The sequence below is a fragment of the Suricata suricatta genome, chromosome 14 (assembly GCF_006229205.1).
Source record: "Suricata suricatta isolate VVHF042 chromosome 14, meerkat_22Aug2017_6uvM2_HiC, whole genome shotgun sequence".
Classification (NCBI taxonomy): domain Eukaryota; kingdom Metazoa; phylum Chordata; class Mammalia; order Carnivora; family Herpestidae; genus Suricata; species Suricata suricatta.
Genome location: NC_043713.1, coordinates 87,192,446 through 87,211,362, shown reverse-complemented (window position 1 = coordinate 87,211,362; position 18,917 = coordinate 87,192,446). Strand labels below are relative to the sequence as shown.

General features: G+C 56.0%; 1 protein-coding gene and 1 long non-coding RNA gene across 2 annotated transcripts in view; both read left to right on the top strand.

Moving 5' to 3' along the window:
* The window catches only part of TMEM132D (transmembrane protein 132D), a 442,505-nt gene that overhangs the window by 213,283 nt on the left and 210,305 nt on the right, over positions 1 to 18,917 (top strand). The window lies entirely within an intron of this gene.
* On the top strand, positions 1,151 to 2,206 carry LOC115278193. The gene is made up of 2 exons (XR_003902753.1): positions 1,151 to 1,489; positions 1,660 to 2,206. It is a non-coding gene; the product is annotated as an uncharacterized LOC115278193 (long non-coding RNA).

Sequence of the window (18,917 nt, the reverse complement as noted above, 5' to 3'; positions counted from 1 at the left end):
ACGGAAGGCAGGAAGTCCCCCCCAAACCCGTCTGCCCCGTGGACCGCAGACGGAAGGCAGGAAGTCCCCCCCAAACCCGTCCGCTCTGCGGACCGCAGACGGAAGCAGGAAGCCAGTGTGCAGAGAGGGCCCTCCCAGCATCTTTCCTGCCGGTGGCCACGTGGAATCCAGAATACGTCCTCTGCCTCTTACGGGATTCGGAGCGCAGGCCTGTGTTGTTACTTCCAGTCATTCAAAACTACCTGCTTTGGGATGTGTTACAGGCATTGTTTCAGACAGCGTGCGTCTTAGTCTGTTTCGGCTGCTGTTGCAGAATACCACTGTCGGGGAGGGGGTCGTATACACAGCAGACAGTCATCCCTCGCGGTCTGGAGGCTGCGAGTCCAAGGTCAGGGTCAGTCCGGATTGTAGACGGCTGTCCGTCCTCTCCCCACATCCTCGCGGGTGGAAGGGGTGAGGGGTGCGGGGGCTCCCAGGGTCTCCTCTACAAGGGCACCGACCCCATCATGGGGGCTCCACTCTCCTGTCCTAATGGCCTCCTACCATCACCTGGGGATCGGGAGCTCCATGTGTGACTTCTGTTTGAGGGAGGCGCACACGTTCGGTCTACAGCGGTCATTAGTTTAGAGGAATTCACAGCCTCCTTCAAATTGCTTAACCCTTCAGGATAAGATGCAGCGAACGTGGCAAAGCACAGACACCTGCTGAATCCAGCACGGGACACACACGCCTTCTGTATATCGCTTCCTTTATTTCTCCTGGAGACGTGATGTGTCTCATAATGAAATTTTAGGAAACGCACACTCCCCAGACATTGTTCTGGCCTCTGAGAAACCATCTAGCCGAATACACCAGCCTTCCTTTCCTCATCCAGGAGGCACACAGAATGAGCGCTGCGTTGTGTAATCGTGACAGATAAGAAGATGAATACACACAGTGCACGTCACCGTGCCTGGCGCCTAGGGCACGTCCAGCACGCTGCTGCTCCTTCCTCCGTCCCACGGAGATTTGCTGCCTCCTTTCCACAGAAGTTTGCTGAGCACCTACAATGTGCCCAGCATTGCACTTAAGCATATACAGACCCTATCACAGTCTCTGCCCATACGGAAGGCATGGATAAATAAGACATTCTTGTCTTCCAGGAGCCCATGGCTTGCTGGAGGCCAGAAGACTCCAGACACATTGTTACAACTCGGAGGAGTGACATCCTGACGGACAAAGTGCTTGGCCAGATGCACATAGCTCCTTAGTGGCAGAGTTAGCAGGGAGCTGAGGCACCCAGGTCCTACGCGGTGCCCACATCACCCCGTTTTATTGTGTGTCTGCGAAGGCTTGATGCCCTGCAGGGCCCCCTGGAAGGGAGAGCGCCGATGTCTAGAGAACACGGATGTGGCTGCAGAGAGCGGTGGATCACACAGTAGGAAGCTGACCTTTCTTCAGTTCTTTCCCAGCCCATCGGATTACCTCCCAGAGAAAGGCTCTGGTGAGGGTAGGGTGTCTTTAAATCCTAATATTTGCTTCCCTCATTTTTCAAAGAAAAGTACAAGTCAGATGCAAAGCCTTTGGCAGGCAACGGCATCTAGTTAGAATTAATAGGGTTGTTTTCCCTCCTTCTTGGCTGTATGTTGATGGCTGCCTTCTCCCTGTGGCTAATGACAGGAGCCTTCCCGGAGCAGCAGTGCCGCGCAGCAGCCTTTCAAAATGAATGCATTTACGTAAAGAAAGCAAGTCGATTTAATACAAATACTCAGTTTGCATAATAGTGCTGGTTGCCTGCAGACCAGACAGAGCAAACAGCAGATTCCAGAAAGACCGAAGTCAGAAAACCCCACAAGATTTCCTGAGATAAAAACCTTTGGCCCCGGAGGTGGTGCGACCTTCAGGCACCTGCCCAGACGACACGAAGCCCCTCCCTCCCTCTGCACTCCCCACCGGAGGCCTTCACCGGACCATTCATCCAACCTTCCCGCCCTGAACAACGGACACGTCCTCCCTGGAACAAGAAACGGCTGCCAACAAATCACCTACATAAACATGTCAGTACCTCATACCCCCTCCCACCCCACCTCTCCCCGCCATTCCCTCCCCACCACCAGCCAGACAAAACCGCGCTACCCCGCTCCCAGCATGACCTCTCTGGCCCCTCTCCATCCAGACCAGTGAACCTCGCCCGGAGCGCTCCCGATAAAGCCCTTTTACTTCTGTATCTGGCCTCGGTCTCTGCATTGCGTTCGCCACATCACAAAAATGTGACTCTTTTGCCAAAAGATCAATTGGAGAAAGTGCTGGGTTTTGAACTGTGGTTGGAAGAGCGTGCTGAGTGTGGGACATGCAGCCGCTTCTCTCCCTGCATCAGGACGGGCCGCATGAGAGACACAGGGGAGGGTGGTGTGTGTGTGTGTGTGTGTGTGTGTGTGTGTGTGTGTGCATGCACACAGGGCGAGCTGAACACCAGGGCTCCCGGGAGGTGGGGGGTGTTCATCACGCAGAATAGCCGGTTTGGGATCTCGGGTGACGGTCGCATGTGCTGGGCGTGACCCGGTCGGGGACTTTGCTGTGTGCTAATTGGGTCCTCAGCGTCAGGCATTTATGTCCTGAGGACAGTGCACGGCAGCCCAGCCTCACGGCCAAGCGAGTCGACTCAAACTTGGCAGGTGCCATTGCTGTCTCCAAAGAGTATGCCTCCTTTAGCTAACAGGAGGAGAGATTGTGGGGAGTCCTGAAATACTCTTGACAGCACTGCTGAATTCCCCACCTTTCATCAGTTCACGTGACCCCTGCCTGCACCGCAGCGCTCAGAACAACCATGCAGCGAGTGTGTTTCTGTGCGTCGCTGTGCGGAAGGCAGGAGGGCTGGGCTCCCTAGGAGCAGAAGTCTGAGAAACGTTCATGGACGTGAAATGGACACAAAGCACCCACTAAGTAGGATGGGGTCATTTGTGAACTGTTTGTCTCATTTGGCATCGAGGCAGGGGTTTTGTCTCCGTCGGTCACTGCCGTCCCTCCCCCGTCTGGGTCCCTGTGTCCCCCGTGAGCACCTCTGAATGAGGAAGTGGGTCGTTGCTGCCTGGAACCCCCAGGGAGGCGGCGGGGCACAGATCGGAGCCCACGTTCTGCCCACGATCACCGCTGTCTCTGTGTCCTCAGGGACTCGCTGACTGGTGCTGGGTGTTTCCACGCATCACCCACACTGGGACTCCCCCCACCCCCCACTGTTAGGAGCCTGGCCGCTGGTACCTGTGGACCGAGTCCCTTTTCCAGACCTGTCCTGCGTGGGGTCCAAGGTCCTGCCCCTTTCGTGGGGGCGGCTCTTGTCCAGTGACTGGAGGACACAGCTGTGTAAAGACTCAAGATCTGGTCTCAACTTGAAGCAAGAAGCAACCCTGACGGGCCACCCAGCCCCAGCCCTCCGTGGGGACTGCACCCCGGGTGACTGCCTCCCCTGCTCCTGTTTCCTTCTTTCCCCCACGTATGCATCCCCAGAGCACTCCTCAACAGACCGCTTCGTGGGACACCTGACCTGCATCACATAAGAATAAATACACCTATGGGGTGCCTGGGGGACTCCATCAGGTGAGCGTCTGACTTCTGCTCAGGTCATGATCTCATGGTTCTTGACTTCGAGTCCCATGGCGGGCTCTGTGCTGATGGCTCAGAGCTGGAGCTGCTTCAGACTCTGTGTCTCCCTCTCTGCCCCTTCCCTGCTCATGCTCTCTCTCTCTAGCTAATGTTTAATAAACATTAAGAAGAAAATGTTTAAAGAATAAAAGTGACTTGTGTAGGCTGTACTGTGAGATTTTCTGTGGTTGCTTTATTTGCCAGACTCCAGAACTTTCAAGTTGCAAGGGACAGAAATGCAATCTATGCTGGCTTAACCCTGAGAGATAATTGACTGACTCATAAACTGAAAACCCAGAGGGAGAGCTTCAGGCATGGCTGGATCCAGGAGTTCAGACGCTTCCAGCTCTGTCACCTCCTTCCCTCCGGGTTGGCTTCAGTCTCAGGCACACACCCCAGGCAGTGAGGAGATAGCCTCCCAGAGTGGCAGGCTCAGACTCTGGTCTTGTCGGTTCGGAATAAATTTAAAATTTGGGATTTCTATCATTGCCGGCATTTGGGTCACGTGGTCGAACTGAAAGCGATCACACTGCACAGAGAGTGTGAAATATGTTTCTGGATCAGGCCTGGCTTCTTTGCTCCTAGATGCCGTGAGGAAGGAAGGGGAAGCAGAGGTGTGAGCGGTAGCTGGGAAAGCGTGCAAGTGAGCACAGGAGGAGGGACCGGGGAGGGAGCACAGCCGGGAGGAGGGAGGCTGGGGCGGAGGGCGTCAAGGACGCCGCGCGTGAATCCGCAGGATGAGTCATTGTTCGCCGAGCTCGGCTTCTGTCTTCTCATATTTATCATCCGATCGCCGATCACGGAAAGCAGGTTCAGAGATACCAGAACGGGCGTAACAGTTCACACGCCTGGGCTCTGCAGGGCCCGCCGGGCTGTGGAGGGAAGGCAGCCTCCGTGCGGTCCCGCTGCCGACACGCACACGCGTCTCCGGGGCGGGTTCCCGGGGGGGCGGCTCCGGCGCGCAGATCTGTGCGTGCAGGAAGTCCAGGGCCCCGGGGCGAGCCTGCGGAGGAAGGAGGACTGGACACGCGGGACATGGGCTCAACGCGGTCTCAGCCCATCAGCAGGGGGGGAAGGCATCAGACGGGGCCGTCTTGCCGGAGCGGACATCGCCTGGCGCAGGTGGCTTCCCTGTAGCCAGGACATGCCTGGAGCGCATGTGCACCCGGGTGCCCAGTCTGCACCCACCGCGTGCGTGAGGGCCTCCACACACGGCAGGATGAGCAAAGCGAAGGGGTGGGCAGGCCTTGGGGGCCCAAATGAAATGCACTTGACTCTTTCCTTGTGTCCGTTTGGGCTGTGCTGAAGGAAGGAGCCTCTGGTCCTGCCCACGGGCCGCTTCCAGGAGGCCGGGCCCGGACTCGGCCGTGGTGGACCGGAGGGGGTGCGTTCCCCGCCCGGCTGTGCTCTCAGCACCGGCTGTGTCGGTGTGCACCCCCCAAGCAGCGCCAGGGGCGGGGGGAATGGTGTGCGTCCTCAGAAGACGCTCTGTGTCCCAGCCTGTGTCCCTCAGCGCAGGGGATGGTTCAGTGACCTGCCGAGGTTCACAGCTGGGAAAGAGAAGCGCCTCGGGACTCTGGCGTCCAGATCCTGAGCACGGCTGCACCAGCTGCCTGGGCACAGACCCCTTCTCCCCCGCCCTGTGCTCCGTCCCCAGCCACAAAGGTCGTTTCTGCAGACGCTGTGTTTCAGGCTCCCTCCCTCCCCCACCGGGTGCTGATGGAGTGTGGCTGGTGGAGGACAAGTCCAGGTCGTCTGAGACGGGGGAGGAGACCTCAGACTGCGTGTCGCCCTCCTGTCTCTGCCTGGGCCAGGGTCTCAGGCAGCTGCCCTCCGTTGCTCCGTCTCCCACCAGACAGGCTCTGCCGTGACCCAGCTCCGTGGGGCAGCTCCGCTCTCTGGCTCCGATCAGACTGCCTCCCCTGATCGGCTCCGTCCCTACAGACCCGAGCTGATGCCCGAGCCCCGGCCCCGTCGTCCCTCCCTCTGCTCAGTGCTCCCAGCAGCTCCTCACGTAACTTTGTACAAGTGAGTGACCATCAGCATCCATCAGACTGGTCCCCTGGATTAATCCACCCTTAACCGCCAGACGGAGACAGTTTTCCGGGCTGGACTCTGAGCCCACGTAGTCACTAGTCACGAGGTTTGACAAACAAGATCTCAGGGACAGTTGGTAAATACAACCGTGACGGAGGCACATCCCAACCCAGAAATGCACGCGGGCAGAGCATGGCGTCAGGCCCTGCGTGGATCCTACGGTCTGTGCAAACCTCCGTTCTGTCGGAGGAAAGCACTCAGCCTCCATCGAGGCCCTTTCACACACACCTCCTGCCAGTCCAGGCGGCCTGCCTTTTTGTGGATTTGTAGCTGAGCTTTGAGTGGCTCGTGGCTGCCCGGGGGTCCAGAGGACGCTGAAGGGGATGCCTGGATTTAACATCGCTGGCACCTGGGGGTGTCTCGGGTCTGCCCAGCCTGCAGCTCTGGGTCTGGACAGGTGTTTTCTACGTCATGAGTCTTCCCCTCTGTGGGTGGACGTCACCTCCGATGCCCCCGTGCATCTCAGGGACTCCTGAGAAGTGTGCCCGCTCCCCGGTCCCTGAGCCTGGAGAAGCCTGTCCACGCCCTCCTCGGCTCTGTGCAGTCGGTCCCGTCCCTGTCGGGGTTCTGTCCACATAAGCATCGAGCCACCGTTCCTGCAGTCTCTTCCTCGTCTGCAGCGTCCTCTCCCTGAGACCTGGGGGCAGAGACCAGGCCCCCAGTGTCCGCTCGTTCCTTCCTTTCCCTTCAAAATTCCACCCTGCAACCTCCTTCCCAGCATTTCTGTCTTCAGAACAGGACGCTTCCCGCTCCCGTTATTGTGATGCTCCTTCCTCCGTGCACACCAGGCCCTCTGTTTCCCACTGTAGCTACATTTTGCTTAAATCCGTTTCAGTCGCCAGTGACCCCAACGTCTTGAAGGCTTGTAACGGCCAATGCTTGCTGAATGCTGTCTCTACCTGTGCATGTCCGGCCGGGTGTGGCGCTGTGGGGCCAGACCAAGAGAGCTGCCACCATCCGGACGTGTTTTCTTGGAGAAGAGGGAGAGGAAAGATCTTGAAACCACATAATAATTCCTTACGTTTCCATTTCACGCATCAAAGGAAGTCACATGTCCGGGCCTGGCGGCACGGTGAGAATCAGTCACCAGCCAGCAGAGGGCGGGGTGGGGAGGACAGCGTAAGCTCTGCTTCGGGGCCTCAGCGGAAGCAGTCCGTGTCTGCCGCCGTGGTACCGAACGTTAGCAACAGAACAGACTGGCTCACGCTGAAATGCTGAGGGAAGGGGGCTAGAGACAGAAACGTGGGCAAGAGGAGGGGCCAGAGCTGCGTGTTTGAAAATACGGTCTCGGGGAGCTCCGGGGTGGCCGGGTCGGTTAAGTGCCCAACTCATGATCTCACGGTTTGTGGGTTCAAGCCCCGCATTGGGCTCTGTGCCGACAGCAAGGAGCCTGCTTTGGATTCTCTCTCTCTCTCTCTCTCTCTCTCTCACTCCCATTCTGTCTCTCCCCTGCTTGTGCGTTCTCTCTCTGTCTCTCAAAATAAATAAATAAACTTAAAAAATATATGGTCTCAGCATAAATGTGAGCAGAATGTTAACCCTCCAAGTCTGGGCTGACCTCACTCGTTACCACATTGGGAGTTTGCCCAGACAGGGGCTTTCTTACCCCTCCTTGAGCCCCCAAAGAAAGGATGTTTTGCCAAAGATAAATCTGATTAGCTCTGCGCATTTTCACTTTGGGGTATTTATTCTAATGTCCATTTGTTCAGTCATCCCCAGTGTCCTACCGTGCGCGTTAGCGCCTGGCTCTCTGGCTTCCAGCCTTGGGGTTCCGGGGAGGGAAGCCCTAGGACGGACGTGGGTCCCTGCAGCTCCTCGGCGGCTTTTAGCCCCGTGTCGGGCGCCACACACAGGGATTGGAAGGAGGAAAGCGTGGTAGAAGCTTTTCTGTTAAGAATGGCAGCAGAGGGCTTTCTGGACGGTTCCCTATGGCCTCCTGGACGGGCACCGATGAGTAACAGAGTCCGGAAACCCGTTGCACACGGTGAAATTCTGTCCGCATCTGACCTCCACCTCCATTAAAATTCCCTTCTGTGCAACATGTACTTGACTGGTGATCTAAGGACAGCTTTAAAATTGTCAAGTTCCAGCACATACAGTAACAGTGCAAGAGTGTTGGGCGCACATCAGGACGAAATGTCACATATGCATGTGGGCGTGGCCCCCGCCCCCCAGGGCCGCGCACAGAACATTTCCGCCATCCCTCCTGGCCAGCACCCACCTCCACCCGCGGACAGGAGCTGCTCTGACCTCTCTCGCCGAAAGCTGCGGTTCTTGTATCCGCGGAGTCCGGCGGTACCGGCTCTCCTGGGTCTGGCGTCTTTCCCTGAAAGTCACATCGCTCGCTGAGCCTCGTCCGTGTTATTCACAGAGGAGGGTTTTCTCTCTGTGCCGGCTGCTGGGTGGTACCATCTATGAATACATCGCACGTTGGCCATCCGTTCTATCGAGGGGCGGTAGTGGTGTTTGGAGGTTGGGATCGTCGGAAGATCACTGCACATGCGGTGATACATAAGCATGTGCCCTTTCCCCGGGGCTCTGTTCTCCGGGACGGGGTTCCTGGGCTGTATGGCAGATGCATGTTTAGCTTTAATCCTGGCAAACACTTTTCCAAGCTGGCGGTACATTTACACCCCCCCCCCGCCCCCCTGGGTACGCACGAGGCTCCAGTCACGCCAGATCCTCACCAGCACTTGGGATGCTCAGAAAGTCATTTAAAAAAATGTTTTAATGTTTGTTATTTTGGGGAGAGACAGAGAGAGACAGAGCATGAGCAGGGGAGGGTCAGAGAGAGAGGGAGACATAGAATCCCAAGCAGCTCCAGGCTCTGAGCTGTCAGCACAGAGCTCGATGTGGGGCTTGAACCCAAGGACCATGAGATCATGAACTGAGCTGAAGCCGGATGCTTAACCAACTGAGCCCCCCAGGCGCCCACCATCAGAAGGACTTTTTTAAACTTAAGCTCGATCTCTCTGAAACACAAACATGACCACATTTCCCTTTCCTTAACCCTCTTTTAAATGGGGGGTTGGGGGAAATTCACACACATGACAGAGACTAAGTGTTCATTCAGACAGACAGGTGGGTCTGCCATGGGAAATGCATTCGGGTTGCGGAAAACAGGGCGAGAGATACTTCTCACCCCCCCCCCCATGCTAGGACCCAAGGTCTACAGCTAACAACCGAGGAAGAAGACGCACCGGAACACGACTCCTGCAGTTCTTTCCAGAGTCCCTGGACGGCGAGCCTGGATGGCACCTCAGAGTCTCGTGTGTCACAGGTTCGAGCCCCTGCACAGTGAAACACCCTGCTCGGAAGAATAGGACCGGCGGCAGGAGAGGCAAAGCCCCTGGTGCCCGGGGTGCCCCTACTGAGGGGTGACACGGCCTCGCGGGTTAGGGACTTGTATCACATGGCCGTTACGGACCTGGGCTCCGGAGCCAGATACCCTGAGAATAAATCCTCTTCGGCCACTTGCCGGGTGAATACCCTTGGCCGAGTGTGTTCGTCTCTGTGCCTCCGTCTTCTCCTCTGTTCGTGAAGACAAGAGCCACACTTCCCCACAGGCCGTCAAGAATCAAGGATTTATTTTGCGTAAAGCTCACAGCGGCACCAGGCAGGCCAGCGGGAGGGAGGAGCCCTGGGAGATGCGGTCCGAGAGGTGCGCACAGGGCCTGTGCCGGGAGTGGGGGTGCGGAGGCCCCCGGGGGAGGTCATCCCGGAGGTGAATCAGGAGGCATCCAGGGAAAATGGAGAGAAGAGCAGCTCTCTAGGCGGGTGTGGGGAAAGCAAGGCGGCACGAACCACGTTCTGGCTGCTTTGGGCGTCAGCCGCGCGCAGTGGCCTGGGGAGCAGCGCGGACTGGGGCGGGGCAGGTGGACGGGGTGGGGCATGCAGATGGGGCGGGGCATGCAGATGGGGCGGGGCATGCGGGGACCGGGGCTGGGCAGGCTGGGACTGGAGGTGTGCATGGCACTGCCTACACGGGCATGCCAAGGTTTCAGGCCAGCAGCCTCAGCACTTCCTGCTTGGCAGATGCAGCGCGTGCCCCGTGCTCCCTACTCCTCCTGGAGGACTGACACCGAGTCTGTGCTTCCTCCTCTGGGAGATGCTGTGTGCTGCTGAACCTTCGCTTCCTGGTTAAGTCAGTCCCTGTCGATTCCTCCTGCTTGTACTAAAGATTCTGACCCCTGCACTGCACTGAGGAAGAAAAAGAGATTCACATTCTGGTGGGCAGCACTAACACACTGCCTATGTACATAACCCAGCAGTCGTGGTGGGGGTGTGGGGGTGGAGGAAGCAAGCTGGTGAAGTTACACCTGTGGCCAGGTATGCTGACCGTCACCAGGGGTGGGAGACGTCCTCGGTGAAGCTGTGATCTCAGCAGAGACCCCAATGAGCCATGCAAATGTCAGAGAAGACCAGTGAGCACAGAAAGGTAGCCTGTGCAAAGGTCCTGGGGTAGGAGCATGGCTAATATATTCAAGGAGAGCGAGGGGGAGGCGAGCCTGTGGGGATGGAGCAGAGGATCAACAGGGAATGACCCAGAACAAGGACCAGACTGTATGGGGGCTCAAGTAGGAGGTGAGAACCTAAGTTCTATTCAGAGCGAGATGGAAAAACAGTGGAGATTTCTAGAAGCTGAGGGGCACGATCAGAGTGGTTCTGGCCATCGCGAGAGCAGTTAAATGTAGAGGCTCAACGGCCGAGGTTAGCTGACCAGTTAGGCGATTGAGACAGTCCAGGGGGGTTGAGAGAGGCGGTGAGGGGTCGGCGCCGGATCCGCCCTGTAAAGTAGAGCCCACGCGTGGAGTGGAGCGCACACAGGACTCCCGTGCAGCCAGGAGAAGGTGAGAGGCGCTGCCAGCCCAGACGCGGCAGGTGTGTCTTCCGTCCCGGTGGGCGGTACACAGGAAGGAGCCTGGCTCTCTGGAACATCCGAAGCCGAGAGGAGGAGCCCTGTGGCAAATGCAGGGGGTAGCGGGGGGTGCATGCAGCGCGGGCAAGTGCGGGCGGTGGGCGCAGCTGCCGGGGCTGTGGACTGAGTCACGGGGCCCCCCTGTAACTCAATGTCTGGGGGTCTCCGCTGACCACTGTGCTGGGTGTTGGGCCAGGTGCCTCCAGCCGGCAGGTGTCCTGAAGCCCCAGGTGGACAGGTTCACTTGGCTCAGAAGTGTGCCCCTCCCCCACCCCCTGAGTCGTTCCTGCGTCAGGGGGTCAACACAACAGGTCCTTCCGAGCTTCCGTTGTTGGCCACCGGCCGGGGACACAGGGAGCCCGCGGCTGCTATGCCTTTGCAGGCTTGTGGGGTTTTACGGGGATTACTTTGTTCTGACACACAACCCCAGGAGAAAGGCACCTTCGGTCCCCCTCTTACGGGCTTCAGGCCAAGGCTGAGTGGGGCTGAGGGTTCCAGAGCCCAAGTGGGGTCTGGATTTGAAGTCATGGTGTAGACACTGGGGGCCAGGAATGTCACCCTCTGGCATTGCAAACTCGGAAAAGCCAGAAGCGATCCTGACGGACCGCCTGGCGGAATGAGGATGGGCAGTCGGATGCCCTCCATCTGGCCACACCTGGGACCCCGGAGAGGTGGGGGTCTGCTGGGCCAGATCCGCCGCAGGCCTTGTCCTGGAGGCCCAGCTGTAGGTGACAGCCAGGTGTGCTGGGGGGCCCAGGAGGGACGCACCCTGGCGCATGGCGCCCCGGTAGCCATCCTCGCCGTCCGGCCAGGGGCATCTTGGCCCAGTTTTGCAGCAGGGACAGCGATGTTGTCACATCCTCCCGCCACTGAAGCCGTCTTCCGTGCAGGCTGCTGGCGCCCCGACGGGTGGGCTCACTCCTCCCTGAGGCCCAGGACCGGGACGCCAGCTCGGAGATGCAGATCCGGGATCTGGGACGCAGCAGCTGGGCCTCGTCGGCGAGGTCCTCTCTCCCTTCCCCGCAGCCCTGGGTGGGGGGAGGGGGGAACAGGAACGGTCGTTCTCCGGGGCTTTCTCCGGGAGTCAGGCGTAGGTGCTGACAGGGGACAGCGGACCCTGAGCAAACAGCCACGCCCTGCGCGGTGCAGGAGCAGCGCGCCTCCGGATGGCAGCTTCCCCGAGCGCGGGGCGTGGAGCCCGGACCCGGGCTAACGTGTTTCTCTGCCAAGGAAAACTCGCTTTGGTCCAGGGCTAAAAGTAAGAACTGCAAGTCAGTCTCCTGTCCCCTAGCGCAGCGGGCCTGCCCGTGGAACCGCTAACACGTGTTAGGAATTCCTCCACACGCATCCCGTTAACCGCAACGCTGTCGAGGAGAACATGCAGATTTGCAGCCGGCCCGGCTCCCGGGTCCTTCGCCTCTTAGATTCCACACGTGGGCCCTGCAGCGCTTTCTGGTTTTTTCCTTTTTTGTTTGTTTGCTGATTTTTTTTTTAAAGGAAAGGTGTTTTGGGGATGTTTTATTAATAAGGAGCTGTGCCCTGTGACAGTATCTGCAAAACACACCTGCCGTGAATTACCCGATTTAAACACGGGTTTGTAAATTCACACAAAAGAAACAGGTTCCTCCTCCCCTGACTCTTGGTTGGCCTTCCGTCTCTGTGTGTTCTGTCTTGTTCTTCTGTGCATCACGTAGATGAAAACGTTTACAAATATACGTAAAATTTTACGGAAGCTTAAATGGCCCCCCGGAGATTCCGTGGGTCCCGGGAGGAGTGGAACAGTGAGCGGCGCGGGGCCGGGTCGGGAGGTGGCGGGGGTCACTTGGCGGGACCCCGAGCCTGGAAAGTCCGATTTACAGCAAGCGATGTGAGATCGGCTCCCCGCCAGTTGCACTGCAGAGACTCAAGGGCCGTTACGTCATTCTCCTCCGGTAGGAAATGAACACGGTTTATTTTCCTCCAGAAAGAAGGAAGGAAGAAGCGACACAGAAGCGCGCGTCATTTCACATTTTCTCACACAGCTGGATGCACAGTGAGTCCGCGACAGACCTGATGGGCCGGCGGAGGGCGGGGGCTCGTCACGCCGCGTCACGCCGAGTCACCCCGCGTCACCCCGCGTCCGCCCCATCTCCCCGTGTCTTACCCTCTGAGCCTTTCGGCCTCACCCGGAGGGGGATTCGAACTCGGAGGAGGAGCTGTCCGGCGGGCAGGGCCGGCCAGCTCCTGCGCCTCGCGTCCGGGGACTCGGGGACCCCCCCCCAGCGTCCTCGCGGGTTTGCTCGTCACCCGGATCGTGTGAGCCACGAAGCTTCGGCGAGAGGACGTGTGTGTTTCGGGGACATGGGTCTCCAAGCGGGGCGCTCTGCTCCCGACAGGCAGTGGGTCCGGGGGCGGGAACCACGCGCGCTGGGGCCACGCCGCGGACCCGGGAGCCACTTCTGCCACGGCCTGACCCTGCAACTTGGGCAAACTGTGCCTCAGTTTCCCCACCTTGAAAAACGGTCGTGGTAGTTCCCCCCCCCCCCCCCGCTCCCGGGTGACGGTTCTGGGCTTAAATTTAACGAGTGTAGAGAGGATCCAGCCCGGAGCGAGCGCGTGTGTCTTGGGTGCCATTATTGTTACTATTACGTTGTTGTTGGTGTTGGTAACCTCAGGCGCAGTGCCTGCCGCCTCGATATTCTGACAGCCTGATGCAGGATCGAGAGGGAGTGCGCGCCGCACCTCCACTCGGGGGGAGGCACTCCTCAGAGCCTTCTTGGGCCACGGGGGCTGGAATGACCTGACTGGAGTAAACTGTGCGCCTGTCACCAGAGAGTCGCCCGTGTTCCTGGGGCAGATTCAGAAGGAAACTCAGATTTCCTTGGGAGACGTCACAGCAAAACCAGTGGAATCCCTGCTTGTGGCGGCGTCGCCGTCGACCCCCCGGGCAGAAGTCAGACGGACACGTGGCTTCTTGGAAAGTAAACCCTCCACAAAGAGAGACGCTTCTAAATATCGTTTTTGTTATTATTATTAAGTTGTCACTAGTGCCAAGTAAATATAACACTCAGAAAATAGTACATCTTTGTGGACATGATATGAACAAGGCTGGGGAAATTTTATGTAACTCCTAAAAATGTCAAATATTTTCTTAGCCAGAGGTTCCTGGTTGACTCGCTGTGAGGCTGTTATAAATTAAAGGGATTTCGGACTTGTGATCTGTTTACCTTTGATGAATTGAACGCCATGCCCTAAATTTCTCTGGGTTGGAAAATACAGATGAAAAACTTGGGGTGCAGTGGGCTGTCCTTGCCAAAGGTTGTGACATGGCCTGATTTCAAGTCCGCAGATGTTACCGTAAATAGTACTGGAAGTTACTGTTTATTTGGGAAGGCATTTTGTAAGAACCCAGCCACAGTAGGGCCCTGGCTTCCCCTGCTTGTGGCCTCCCTGGTTTCCGTTTCCCGTCACCAAATCCCGTCTGGAGCACACAGGGTCCATCCACTGTCCCCTCGCCCCACGTGGGTGATTTTCCGTGACGCTCTCCCGCCGGGCCCTGCCGTGGCTCCAGGCGGCCTCCTCGACTCTGGACATGAGATCCGCTCACCAGCCCGAAGCCAGAAGAGCCAGGCTCCCTCGTGAGCATGTCACCAAGGGACAGGAGAGGTCAGTGCGGGATCTGGAACAAGACAGTCACTGTCACCAGCGGAGGGACCTGTGCGGGGCCCACACTCAGTCCTGTTACTCCACGGCGTGCCCCCGTTCTAACGGGCAGAGCTCCGCCTCCCGGGTCCTGGCAGGAGAGGAACAAGAAGGGACATTATCAAGTGACAGCATTTCAGACCCGAACTGTCAGCCCCGGCTGTCTAAACGAGGGTGTGTCTGTGCAGATGTTTTTTATAAGCTGGGATTACCTAATTTTTTTTACTTAAAAATATGTCGGGTATATTCTTCCAGATCAATACACATGGACTGAATTCTTTGCTTTTCACACACCTGGGTCATGACCAGCAGAATGGTTTTACCATAATGTATTCAACCATTCACCTATTGACAGCCTCTCCCCTATATTTTTCTCAGTTTGAATAATTCTGTACACGTCCCTCTATCCTGGTGATTTTATTTTTGTCGACAGAACCCCAAGTGAGATCTATGGGTCACGGAAGATGTGAATTTTTTATGATGATAGACCCGGCCAGAGTAATTTCAGAAAGTTGAGCCAAGGCATTTGACGACATTTATAAAAGCCCTTATTTAACCAACAGCCTTTCCCCACCTCGCACTTAGCCTCGGTCTCACTGAATCTGATCAGGGAAAACGGTATCTTCGTGGCTTTGTTTTGCATTTACTTGACTCTTAATGAGGGAGAGCTTTTTCCAGATGTTTTCTGGCTGCTGGCGTCTCCCTCAGTGACTTGCCTGTCTAGACCCTTCGCTAATTTTCGTATATCTCGTGGTTTGTCTTCATCTTGTCCTTTTGCCGGTGCTCTCACCCCGGGAAGGCTGAGCAGCCTGTATCTGCATGATGCCACAGCCCCGAGTCCTCTCCGAGCTTTGTCCGCGCTTACTTTCAGCAATCACAGCAACTGTTAAATTGTATGAAGGTTCATCTTTAGCTGTCACGTCAGGCGTTTCCCATATGTAAATGTTCCCCTAAATATTAGCATGAGGGCCCGTAGGCGATAGGATGACCAGGAAGTAGAAAAGCATTTTCTTTAACATTGCTATTTGGTTTGATGGATTACAATGACCATGAATTAATTTTATAATTAAAAAATAGAGTTTAAGAAAAAAGAAAAGAGGGGCGCCTGGGGGCTCAGTCGGTTGAGCATCTGACTTCGGCTCAGGTCATGATCTCATAGTTCGTGGGTTTGAGCCCCGCATCGGGCTCTGTGCTGACAGCTCAGGGCCTGGAGCCTGCTTTGGATTCTGTGTCTCCGTCTCTCTCTGCCCCTCGCCTGCTCACGCTCCATCCCTGTCTCTGTCTCTCTCTCAAGAGTAAATAAATATAAAACAAAGGGAAGGGGAGGGGAGGGAAGATAGTTGGGGGAGGATCTGACCGGGAGGAAGCAGGACCAGGGCCATTTTTGGACGGGAAACAGTGATGGATCCACTCTGTGTCTTTACTGTTGGGATGGTCACATGACCCCATGGGTTTGTCAAAGTGTAGAAATGCGTACCATAAGAGTGAGTGTTACACATGTTCATTAAAAAGTAAATTTTTTACTTTTAATAAACAGGAAAGGTTCCTGGGGCACCTGGGTAGCTCAGCTGATTAAACATCTGCCTCCTGTTCTCGCTCTCTCTCGCTCTCTCTCAAAATAAATAAATAAAACTTAAAAAAAACAGCTGTGTTTGGGGCACCTGGATGGCTCAGTCAGTTGGGTATTCAACTCTTGATTTGGGTTCAGGTCACGATCCCAGCCCAGGGTCATAGGATCGAGCCCCGTGTCGGGCTCTGTGTGGACAGTGTGGAGACTGGGCTCCTCTCTCTCTCTCTCAAAGTAAAACTAAATGACAGTTAAATAAACAAGGAAGATTCCCAACCATCGTGTAAGCCTAGCTTTATCCTGATGACATTTGGTAGTAGTTGAAAACCAAAGAAAAGTGTATGTCAGATCACTTACAACCGTAGGTGCAAAAATCCTGCATCAGATATTGGTAAATCAAGTCGAGTGGTGAGTTACTCATATGGCTGAGTTTCTCTTGGAACACAGCTCGTCAGGAACTCCACAGGAGTCCACAGGGGTCGGCGTTGGGGGTCTGCCAGCACGGGCTTGTTGGCCTCAGCGCTGCCGGCAGGTTGGAACAGACGGTTCCTTCATCGGGGGTGGGGGGTTGACCTGGGCGCTTGGGACGTTCGTTGGCATCTCTGGTCTCCACCCACTAGCACCCATTAGATATGACAACCAAAACTATCTCCAGAAACTGCCAGATGTGCCCTGGGTGGCAGAGTTACCCCCTCCCCCACCATGACCACTGGGTTAATGTAATTGATTAACAGAATAAATGAAGAAATATATGATTATCTCAATGGATGGCTCATAAATGTCCTAATGAGATGTCTCACAAAATTTATACCATTTCTTGAGTATTATTTTTGAGAGCAAGAGAGAGAGAGGCAGAGGGAGAGAATGGTGAGCAGACTCCACGCTCAGTGCGGAGCCAGACGCGGGGCTCGACCCCACGACCCTGGGATCACGACCTGAGCCTAAATCAAGAGTCGGACACTCGATCGACTGAGCCCCCCACGCGCCCCCCCACCTCCATTTCTTGATTTTTAAAGTAGGCAAATAGCTCAAACTATTCGATGCAGCAATGGGTGGGTGTTGTTAACTAGTTACAGACGATATCCCAAACCCTGCATCAAACACCGCACGTGATCAGTGACTGTTGAAACATAAAAACATCCCTGACATGTGTCTCCAGTGACTGAGCTCATGCTGGGTGTCGCGTGTCAGGATCAGAAAGGGACCAGACGTCTGCAGTCCGTTCTTGAGCAGAGTCCTGTGCTAAAAGCACTGGGTGCGCTTACCGCGTGTCGGTTTGGCTGGAGGCGGGTTTCGGGGAGAGACAGGATGTCTCCTGGGGCTCCGTCCCTGCTGCCTCCCTAGCTGGTGGCCGTAACTGACAGACCCCTGCCGGTGGGCGGGGCTCCTCCCTGGGACGTCTGAGCAGCACACACCCGGCCTCGCAGAAGTCCCTTGCCTTCCCCATGCTGTGCCTTGCCCTGGTGGCAGGGCGTTTCCTCCGCTGGGTTCCTTGGCGTCTGGCAGGTCTGTGGCGCTGTTGTGCCCGCGCTGCCTAGAGACGGTCTGGAAGTGGACGGGGCCCGGGCGGAAACCAGCCAGAGGCGGGACACGAGTGGAGGTGCCTGAGCGTCGCTGTGGCAAATGTCAGTGCCCAGATAACCCCCAGGACGCGGCACCACCTCACAGGAGCTCGGCATGCTGTTGGGGTGGCCAGAGGCAAGAGCCGACCGCACCTTGGCCATGTGCGTCTGCTAGTCAGGGGCGGTATCGGAGCTGGTGGTATTCGCACCCACTCTGGGATGGGCGTCCTTAACCGGCCATCCGGTGCTTTCCCACGGAGCCGGCAGGGCCTCGGAATCCTTCCTAACACACTCTCCAGAGATCACTACCACGCGGCCACAGTGGCCGTCCACGATGACGCCAGTGTGCCCAGCTTGTCCTGAATTTATATTTACAACAACATCAATGTCCTTGATATCCTTCCGTATCCAGAATGATTTGGCCCGAGCATGATGTATAAACAGGACAAAACAGAAAGTACCATCCGCCCCCAACCAAAAATAAATGAGCTCCAAACAACTTTTATGTAAATTAGTTTGCACTCAAAAGAAGATTAAGACACAGCTATATAACATCTCTCTAAAGGTAATTTGCCACCTCTGAAACAGAACACTGTGGACTTGGCATTTTGCATTCACGTGGGGTAGGATTTAATGTAGATGCGGTGAAGAAAAGCACAGTCTAAGGGTGCCGGGGTGGCCCAGGTGGTTAAGCATCTGACTCTTGATTTTGGCTCAGGTCATGATCTCACAGCTCATGAGTTCTTGCCCCGAGTTGGGCTCCTCACCTGCCTAGGATTCTCTCCTTCTCTCTCTCCCCCCCCTCCATTCAACATCTCTCTCTCTCTCTCTCTCTCTCTCTCTCTCTTAAATAAACAAATAAACTTTATAACAAAGGGAAAACATAGTATTGTAGCTTTCCTCAAACAAAATTATATCTAGGATTCTCTTGGTTGAAAGTAATAGAGGGGCGCCTGGGTGGCTCAGTCGGTTGAGCGTCCAGCTTCGGCTCAGTTCATGATCTCACGGTTTGTGAGTTCGAGCCCGGAGTTGGGCTCTGTGCTGACAGCTCAGAGCCTGGAGCCTGTCTTGCATCTGTGTCTCCCTCCCTCTCTGACCCTCCCCTGCTTGTGATGTCTCTCTCTGTCTCTCAAAACAATTAAGAAAAAAGTAACTCTTAGCGGTGCTATTGCTTGGTCATAGGGGAGTTCTATCAATAGTTTTTACCCAGGGGATACAGAAGTGCTGACACATAGGAGCACATGTACCCCAATGTTCATAGCGGCACTTTCTACAATAGCCAAATCATGGAAAGAGCCTAAATGTCCATCACCTGATGAGTGGATCAAGAGGATGTGGTATATATACACAAGGGAGTACTACATGGCAATGAGAAAGAACGAAATCTGGCTATTTGTAGGAAAGTGGATGGACCTCGAGGGTGTCATGCTAAGCGAAATAAGTCAGGCAGAGAAGGACAGATACCATATGTTTG